At 38.6% G+C, this 10,574-nt stretch overlaps 1 pseudogene; it reads right to left on the reverse strand.

The window, feature by feature from the left end:
* Nucleotides 1–7,237: 7,237 nt before the first annotated feature.
* On the reverse strand, nt 7,238–7,693 carry LOC100608948 (mitochondrial carrier homolog 2-like; annotated as a pseudogene).
* Between the last annotated feature and the right edge of the window lie 2,881 nt (nt 7,694–10,574).

A 10,574-nucleotide genomic window follows, 5' to 3' on the forward strand; every position in this document is an offset into this window, starting at 1 on the left:
TTTCCAGTCTTTTAACTCAAGACTGCAACATCAACTCTTACCTGAATTTCCAGCCTGTAAGCCTGTCCTGCAGATTTTGGACTCACAATTATGTGAGACAATTTCTTTAAGTCTCTGTCCATCTCTGACTGTCTGTCTCTGGCTCCCTCTCTTTCTTCCTTTTCAACCTCACAGGGTCCTCTATATTGAATCATATATTTTTTCCAATATATCAATAATCTTCCTTTATTTTCCTCCTTTGCCAGCTTAGATATCATGGTCCTTCATGCAATAACACTGTTTCAAAGAGACTGTCTTGTACAGTGGAAAAAATGTTCAAATACCGTCAGCACCCCATACCTGTGGGTTCTGTATCTTTGGGTTCAATCACTGACCAAAAATATTCAAAGAAAAGTAAACACTTCCATCTGTACTGGACATGTAAAGACTTTTTCTTGTCATTATTCTCTAAACAATACAGTATTAACAACTATTTACATAGCATTTACATTATATTAGGTATTATAAGTAATCTAGAGATTATTTAAAGTATATCAACTATTTACATAGCATTTACATTACATTAGGTATCATAAGTAATCTAGAGATGATTTGAAGTATATGGAAGGAGGTGTGTAAATGATATGCCAATACTACACCATTTCATATAAGGGTCTTGAGCATCCATGAATTTTGGTACCTATGGGGGGTCTTGTCACTAATCCTGCATGATACCAAGGATGATTATATTTGTTGCCTATCTACCACGTGCTAGTCATGGGGGATACATAATTTTTAAAAAAGAAAGGAAGAAACCACTTCATAACTCTCCAACAAAAACCTGACCTCCATGAAGCCAAGTATTTATTTTCTTTACACCTGCTAGAGGAAGTCACTTAATAGAGCAGATTGGTACCACCCCATCAAAACAGGCCCTCACCCTGCTGGCAGTTGTACAATAGTTCTCTGATAATTTGTTCGCTCATGCTCTTTGACTACAGTATTTTAAACCATTGCTACTCCCCACAAACCTTCAATCCACCTATTTTTTCTCCCACTCTCAGAAGATGATCTTGTCTTTTATTTTGCAAAGAAGTTAAAAACTATTTGTCAATACTTTTTTATTTTCCACCTTCTAAAGTCATAAGTCTGTCTTTATCTGCACCCATCCCCTTCCCTCCAAAGAAAGAGACAAGTTGCTTCTATTGCTTAATTTTTTTCATTAAACAATATAAGTTTTATCCATATTTCTTTTAGATGCTACTTTCTTGCCTCTCTTTTAATATTTGTATGATTGGGGTGACAGTTATCAATTGATGGACAGCAGAAGTTGAGATGAGGAACTGTGAAGCTAGGTTGTTGGACAGATGAAGATTCCAAATGTTGGGATCTCCCCAGATATCAGCAAGAGTGAAAGAGGAGAGGATAACTAAGAGCCTAATGCCAGTCTTAAGAGAGTGAAGGGAAATGACTGAATGGTTAATAATACATGACTGGGTTGGGAAAGGTTAACAAGACTAAATAGGGCAAAAGCCTCAAAGGAAGATCTTTTATCAGAGAGTGAAAGATGAAAGATTTAGAGAGTAGTGCAACATGAACTGAATGCTAACATTCCTCTTCTGGCTTTATGGAGAGTTGGTAAGTTGCCCGCTGTGACTCCCAGGGCAAAGGAGAGAAAGGGAGAATGTAGTAAGTGGAGCACAGTGAAAAGTTCCAGGAGATAGTCAAGGAATTAGAAGTGAGGAATTACAGAGCAGTGGATGAGGTTGGGAAATCGGACTGCTGTCTTTCAGTGCCAATTGGCTGAATGTTCTGACGGTGGCCTCAATGATTATGACACCAGATCTGGCTGATAATCCCAGATGCACAGCCTAGCCCAGAAAGGTAGTGAAAGCTCTTTCTCAAGGTGTCGGAGTGGAGAGAATCTGTTTAAGGCAAGTGATGTAGGATTTGCTTGCTGGGAAAGGACTTGTTTTCGTTCACTTCACAGGAGAGAGGCTAATTTGGCAGGTTATTTCCAACTGTTTATTCAAATCATAGTTCTGAATTATATCTTCAGTGGCATTAGGATGCTTCTAGTGACTCCCCTTCATATGCAAATTCCCCCCTTAAAAAAGGAAGTTATCTGTGTCCAAATAAAGTCACTAAATCCCACTAAGGGGGCTCCAACTTCATGACCTCATCTAAACCTACCTCTCCCAAGGGCCCACCTCCTAATACCTTCCCACTGAAATTTAGAGTTTCAACATACAAACTTTGTGGGGATAAACATGCGATCTATAACAAACATATTTTGAGAGCAACAATTATCACCAAAAGTTTTCCTATAGCAAAACAAGAGCTGTATAGATCATCCTTCCTTCATGCTTTACCTGGAAGAGTCAAAAAAAATTTGTGGAACTGTCCTTTCACTCACCTTCCAGCTTCTGGGATCAAAGCAAATGTTCTGTGATTCTAGAAACCCTGACTAGAGCTTGGGACTTTAAATATTTGAAAAAGAAATCTATGCCTTTGCAGTTTCAATGAGATCTTCAATGCATTTAATGCAAACCAAAAGAACAAGCTCACCAAGAAGTCACTTGACCCTGAGCCAGAGCCACAATTAGAAGCCTGGCATTGTGAGGAACTTTGGAGGAGACACTGGCCTTCTACTCTGTGGCTCTTAATTAGAGATATGCATCAGATTCTTGGAACCTGGGGAGCTTATTTTCAAAATGTACCTTCCCAGAATCTGCTCCAAATCTATGAACAAGTACCTCAGAAGGTAGGAGATTTTTTAAGGTGAATCTGAAATATGGGCATTTTCAAAGCTTCCCAGGAGATTCTAATGCCCAGCAATGGTTAAGAACCACCATTTCTGTCTAATGCAGGATCCCTGTCTTGGCAGACAACCATGGGTGGTCATGGGTGGTCTCTGCTAAAGACTGCACTGGACTCCCATCGTGGGTTGCATTTATATCTAAATATTTGCTGGCCCTTCTTACTGGGTCCCTCCCTTTGCCCTTTCCTGGCCCACCCTGTCCCCTTATGATGCCTGGTATATTTGTTTCCTAGGGTTGCCATAATAAAGAACCACAAACTGGGTGACTTAAAACAACAGAAATGTATTCTCTCACAGTCACAGTTTTAGAGACTAGAAGTCTGAAATCAAGGTGTTAGAGCCATGGTCCATTTGAAGCCTCTAGGAGAGGGTCCTCCCTTGCCTCTCCCAGTTTCTGGTAGGCCCAGGTGTTCCTTGGCTTGTGGAAACATGACTCTAATCTCTGTCTCTGACTTTATATGGCCTTCCCTCTGTGTCTGTGTCTCTCCTTTATTATAAGAAATCAGACATATTGGATTAAGGGCCCACCCTATTCCACTATGACCTTATCTTAATTAATTATATTTGCAATGGCCCTACTTTTAAATAAGGTCATATTCTGAAGTGCTGGGCATTAGGACTTTGATATATGTTTTTTGAGGGATACAAGTCAACCCATAAGGCCTGGCTTAACCTGGCCCTGCATTTGGTCCTGCATTGGCCAAAGATATATGAAAGGAAGAGACATGGACCACTACAGAGAAAATGCTTTCAGAGCCGTGTTTTCATTCTCTCATCTTTCTGTTCCACTGCTATTAGACATGCATGTTGCAGATAGGGGCTGCCCCTTTACCCTTGCTCCTAGAATAAAGATACAGCTAACTCTCACATGGCCAGTAACTTGGACTAGAGAAAACCTATTTTAGGGCTGACAGGATTTTCGGGTACTTGCTATCACAGCATATCCTAGAAAAGTCTGACTAATGCAGCCCCCCTTTGTTGGATGCCCCAAATGTTAGACAGTTCCTTATTCTAATAGGCTGGAGCAAACCTGATTCATCTCTGTTGGGGAAATCTTCTTTACTACATTGTGTTCTTACTTCCAGGAAGTAACACTGGGCTTGGAGGTTGAGAAGAAGTCAACATTTCATTTACAATTTCAGCTAGATATTAGAATCTTAGGAACTTACATTTGTCCTTTAGTAGAGAGCAGTGTTAGAGTCATATGCTTTGGGATTCCAAATAACGAGATATCAAAAGAGCTTTCTTGTCCTTTCTTAACTGCTATATGAGTTGTCTTCTAACTCCTCTGTGACACAGGGCCAGCTTGGGTCAGCTTTGTGTGCTGTCAGGCACCATCTTCATTTTCCTCTATTGCGTAGTAATAGTCAAATGAATCTTCTGGGCTTAGCTAAACATTTTTTAAATTAATGAATGTAAGTGTGTTACTATATGAGGACAGAATTGAACAGACATTTATATTTTCTGTAAGTAACAGAAATATTCCTAAATGAATAGGCAGAAAACTAGAGTAGGCACTAATTTTGCCTACTAAGACTTCTGGGTTCCTCAGTTCAGTCAAGACTGTTTAGACAGCAGTTGCTTCTGCAATGGAAATAGTCAAGTAGGCCACATTTAGAAAAGGGTCTTTAGTATACTCCTATTATCTAATTTTATTTCAGTTGAAAATACTGTTACTAGAATGGAAATTCTACATGCTCAAAGGCTAAATAAAGTCCTAGTTTGGATTTTTGCAAATAAGGATAACCATACCAGGCCTGAAGTGAGACAAAGCTTTACAGAATCTCTTTGCAGTGCAGAGCTTTAACCATCCACTCGTCTCATCCATCCAAATATCCATCATTCAGCCATTCACCCAAAAGGCATTTGCTGAACTCCAGCTATGTGCCAGCTACAGCAAAACACTGGGAACATAAGGATGGATATTCCATCTGCGCTGCCACATGCACCTCTCTTCCAGTTCCACACGATGGCTCATGATGTATCTCACATTCCTGAGGGTTTTCAGGCCTGATTTTGGAAGGTTTTTGAAAGCCCAGCCACAGCCCAGGCAGCTCCTGCCTCTGTCAGAACATTCAGGCACATCCTACATAAGCAGAAGGAGTTCAGAGACAAGGCCCAGGTTGCCACTCACTCTCCCAAACAGAGTGGTTTCCTGCCTGGCCAAGATCTGGGCCTGCATTTCCAAGACTTACAAGAAAGTGAAATAGAAATCATAGTTACCTTCTCCATATCAATAAAAGGGCTGCTCCACATTTCTGTGTAGCAGCCATGGGCTTGTGGTTTGCCCTAACCCATGAGCCCCAGGAGAGGGCTCTGAAATGATCAGAGAGCTCCAGACATTTCCTTACTCCCCTGATGCTGCTCCATGAATCCTGAGCACCAGTGGAAGTCTGAGAGTGAAAAAGAAATAAAAGAAGGAAGGAAGGGAGAAAAGGAGAAAGAGAGAGAGAGAGAGATGAAAACACCATCTCTCTCTCTGATGAAAACACCATCTCTCTCTCTGTATTCAGCCAGAGAGATGGATACACCATGGTTTCTGCCCCTAAAGAACTATCAGACTAGTGGAGGTCACTTCTATGGATAGGGAGGTAGTGAGGAGTAGTCAAGAAAGACTTTATAAGCTGCATCTTGCAGTTGGGTTGGGGGTCTCTATTACAGTGAATTTTTTCTCACTTGTGACGAGGAAAACACTAGGTGGAGAGTCAAGAGAATTTTAGTCCCAAAATGATCACCAAGAAGCCATTCAACCTTGATCAACTATCTTTACTACCTTCACAGCCTTAGTTGTGTTAGTAAAATAAACACATTGAACTAGCTTATTTCTGACATTCCTCTGTGTTTCATGATTTAAGACTCCACATTTAAAATCTTCTCAGCTGCTATTTATTTTAATAGGTCTCCCCAGTGATCTCAAGTAGCTTATAATCATGGCTTTTGAGGGAAAAAAATATATTTATTTAAGTTACTTTGGTTGTGACATTTGTGCACTTTGCCCATTCTAATCAATATTTTCATGATTACGCTTACATTTGAATTATGCTACATACACATAAAGTAAGTCAGGTACATATTCTTTTCTGCACTGTGTTATTATCAGCACTCCCATTTTATAGATGAAAAAACTAAGAGTAAGAAAGAATAAAAAGCTTGCATACCCTAACTTGATAAGCGAAATAGGTTTTAGATAAAACTGCTTTCCAAGTACCTGATTCCAAAGCCAGTGTTCAGGCTGGGAAGCAAGTCTTTATCACCTTGAGAACAGAATGTTGTGATTTTTCTTTCTTGGGAATTTCTTTGAAAATCATCTCAATGCAACAATTCTTACAGAATATAAGAGTACAACTTTTCTTTGACACAATCTCTGGGGAACTGATCATGTCTTTCTTACTGGTGGTGCTGGTCCTATTGGAAAAACAGAGTCTGAAATCAGTTCTTTCATCCTCTATCCAAATGATAACTAGTTTAAACTTTTTTCCCCCTTGAATGGGGACAAAATACTTCACTTTCTGATTTCTCCTTTTGAATGACTTTTTATCTAAAAACTAGAGAAGTACATTGAAACATTTTGCTATTTAAAATATTTCCTAAGTCTTCAGCTCCAGAATTGGGACTCTATTATACAGTTTGGGTTTTGTTGTTATTTTCTGTTGAAGATAAACCAAGTAATGGCTTACATCTACTTTAGGACTTAGAGAATTATTTCCCTGCTCACAGCATTTGTCTTGATCCCAACCCCAAGACGAATGGCTGAAATTTTTTTTTTTTCACTGATTCTAAGTTAGTTCTAGGTGTGTCTTCTTTGGGGCTCAGGAAGAGTTCCCGGCCCTCCTCCCACTATTTACGTCAGGTGTTCTCTACGTTCAGCAACCCTAAGTCTTCACCTTCTCACTGGATGTCAGATTTTTAAAATAAATTCCTTTGAGTTGATGAATGCATTTTGTTTCATTTTTACTTATTACAGTGAAACTTCTATTTCTAATTAAATAAATAATACATCTTTATAATTTAAAAAATGAGCAATATACAAAAGTATAAGGAAATAAGTGAAAAAAATCACATGAAATACAAACTTCTGAGGAATCTATCATTAACAAAAATTTTGTGGCCATCTTTGAATACATATCTTAATGCATTTTAACTAAATTGGGTACGCTACATACTATTTTTTATTGACATTGTTATGTAATCTCTTACTCTTTGATTACCTCTTCCCTCCCTACAAACTCCTTACCTCCGCTATACTCCCAAATAACAAAGGGAAATAACCGCATGTGCATTTTCTTTTTGTTTAAATAAATTAAGGATTTTTAAAAATTTTTCCCAAAATTAAATGATTATTTAAAAATTGTGCCACAATATAAATAAATCCACACTCTCTCTCTTAATTCTGTGCATCTGGGACTACAGAAAAGTCGGTGTTCCTGCCTTACATCTTCAAATTAACATTGTCAGGCAAGAATAAGTCTTCCCAAAAGGGATCTTCCAGAAAAACAAGCTATTTCCTCGGTTCATATTTCCCTGTTTGTGTAGCATGCACCAATAATCTATCGAAGAAGAATATCTTGGAGAGTAAGGAGGGCATTCACCAGCAACACCACAGGGGTTGAAAGCCATAAGATTGGAGACAAGTACAAAGAGGTAGGTCAACATACTAGCAAAAAAATCCTGTGACAGCTTGAGAATAACTCTTCATTTCATTCCTGATAGAAACTCTGTCCAGGTATTGATGAGGTAGGCCAGTGAGTTACACATCCACAAAGAAATTATGTCACCCAGGAGGCAAGGAACAAGACCCATGGAAAATCCTAGGATGCTCTCTACCCAATAGGTGGTTACCAAGGAGTCACAAAGTCCACAGTACTTGGATTCTCTGCCAATGACTTGTACCATAGATCTCAGAGTAATCATATAGAAGGAGTGTGTGATGAGGGTACAAGCAGAATGAGTGATCATATCTTAAGTGGTCTCCTTGTTAACTATGTCAAAGGAAGATGAGACTTCTTTTTTTTTTAACTTTTAGGTTCAGGAGTAAATGTGAAGGTTTGTTATATAGGTAAATTGCATATCATGGGGTTTGGTCTCCCAGGTGAAAAGCATAGTACCCAATAGGTAGTTTTTTGATGCTCACTCTCCTCCTACCCACTACCTCAAGTACACCCTAGTGTTTGTTGTTTCCCTCTTTGTGTCCATGTACACTCAATGTTTAACTCTCATTTATAAGTGAGAATATGTGGTATTTGGTTTGCTATTCCAGTGTTAATTTGCTTAGGATAATGACCTCCAGCTCCATCCACGTTGCTGTAATGGACATGATCTTGTTCTTTTTATGGCTGTGTAGTATTCCATGGTGTATATGTATCACATTTTCTTTAATCAGTCTACAATTGATGGCCATTTAGGTTGATTCCATATCTTTGTTATTGTGAAGAGTGCTGCAAAGAACATATGTGTGCATGTGTCTTTATTGCAGAACAACTTATATTCCTTTGGGTATATACCCAATAATGGGATTTCTGGGTTGAATGGTAGTTCTATTTTAAGTTCTTTGAGAAATCACCAAACTGCTTGCCACAATGACTAAAATAATTTACACTCCCATCAGCAGTACATAGCATTCTCTTTTCTCCACAACCTCACCAGCATCTTTATTTTTTGACTTTTTATTAATAGCCATTCTGACTGGTGTGAGGTGGTATCTCATGGTACTTTTGATTTGCATTTCTCTAAGGATTAGTGATGTGGAGCATTGTTTCATATGCTTGTTGGCTGCAGGTATGGCTTCTCTTGAAAGTGTCTGTTCATGTCCTTTGCCCAGTTTTGATGGGGTTGTTTTTTGCTTGTAAAATTTGTTCAAGCTCCTTATATTAGTAGATTCTGGATATTAGACCTTTGTTGAATGCATAGTTTGCAAATGTTTTTTCCCATTCTGTAGGTTGTCTGTTTACTTTCTTGAGAGTTCTTTTGTTGTGCAGAAGCTCCTTAGTTTAATTAGGTCCCATTTGCCAAATTTTGCTTTTGTTGCAATTGATTTTGGCATCTTCATCATGAAATCTTTGCCAGGGGCCTATACCCAGAATGGTATTTCCTAGGTTATTTTCTAGGGTTTTTACAGATTTTCATTTAAGCACTTAATCCATCTTGAGTTGATTTTTATATATGGTGTAAGGAAGAGGTCCAGTTTCAATCTTCTGCATATGACTAGCCAGTGATCCCAGCATCATTTATTGAATAGAACGTGTTTCCCCCATTGCCGTTTTTGCCAATTTTGTCAAAGATTAGATGGGTGTAGGTATGTGGCATTATTTCTGGGGTATCTATTCTGTTCTATTGGTATGTGTGTCTGTTTTGGTAGCTGTACCATGCTGTTTTGGTTACTGTAGCCCTATAGTATAGTTTGAAGTCAGGTAATATGATGCCTCCAGCTTTGTTCTTTTTGCTTAGGATTGCCTTGGCTATTTGGACTCTTTTGTGGTTACATATCAATTCTAAAATAGTTTTTTCTAGTTCTGTGAATAATGTCATTGGTAGCTTGATAGGAATAGGATCATTGAATCTGCACATTTCTTTGGGCATTATGGCCATTTTGACAATATTGATTCTCCCTATACATAAACATGGAATATTTTTCCATTTGTTTGTCATCTCTGATTTCTTTGAAAAGTGTGTCATAATTCTCATTGCAGAGGTCTTTCGCCCCCTTGGTTAGCTATTTTCCTAGGTATTTTATTCTTTTTGTGGCTGGCTATTGTAAGTGAGATTGCATTCTTGGTTTGGCTCTCAGCTTGGATATTGTTAGTGTATAGGAATGTTACTGATTTTTCTGCATTGATTTTGTGTCCTGAAACTTTGCTGAAATTGTTTATTAGATCAGGGAGCTTCTGGGTAGAGGCTAGGGGTTCTCTAGATATAGAATCATGTAGTCTGCAAACAGGGATAATTTGACTTCCTGTTTTTGTTTTTGGATGCCTCTTATTTTTTTTTCTCTTGCCTGGTTGCTCTGGCTAGGACTTCCAGTACAAGGTTGAATGAGAGTAGAGAGAGTAGACATCCTTGTCTTGTTTTGATTTTCAAGGGGAATGCTTCCAGCTTTTGCCTGTTCAGTATGATGTTGGCTGTGGGTTTGTCATAGATGGCTCTTATTGTTTTGAAGTATGTTCCTTCAATGCCTAGTTTGCTGAGGGTTCTTAACATGAAGGGATGTCGGATTTTATTGAAAGCATTTTCTGCATCCATTGAGATGGTCATATGTTTTTGCTTTTAGTTCTTTTTATATAAGTGCATCACATTAATTAGCTGCTGGATTCAGTTTGCCAGTATTTTGCTGAGTATTTTCGCATCTGTGTTCATCAAGAATATTGGCTGAAGTTTTCTTTGTGTGTGTGTGTGTCTCTGCCAGGTTTTGGTATCAGGATGAGGCTGACCTCATAGAATGAGTTAGGGAGGAGTCCTTCTTCTTCAATTTTTTAGAATAGTTTCAGTAGGAATGGTACCAGCTCTTTTTTCTACCTCTCATAGAATTCAGCTATGAATCCAGCTGGTCCTGGGCTTTTTCTGGTTGGTAGGCTTTTTATTACTGATTCAATTTGGGAACTCATTATTGGTCCATTCAAGGATTCAATCTCTTTCTGGTTCTTTTTTTGGGAGGTTGCATGTTTCCAGGAATTTACCCATTTTTTTCTAGGTTTTCTAGCTTGTGGAAATAGAGGAGTTCATAAAAAAATTCAACCGAGAATTTCATTTCCACCCAAACTAAGCTTTATAAGTGAAGGAC

This window comes from Pan troglodytes, chromosome 2 (genome assembly GCF_028858775.2).
Source record: "Pan troglodytes isolate AG18354 chromosome 2, NHGRI_mPanTro3-v2.0_pri, whole genome shotgun sequence".
In the NCBI taxonomy this organism is placed as follows: Eukaryota; Metazoa; Chordata; class Mammalia; order Primates; family Hominidae; genus Pan; species Pan troglodytes.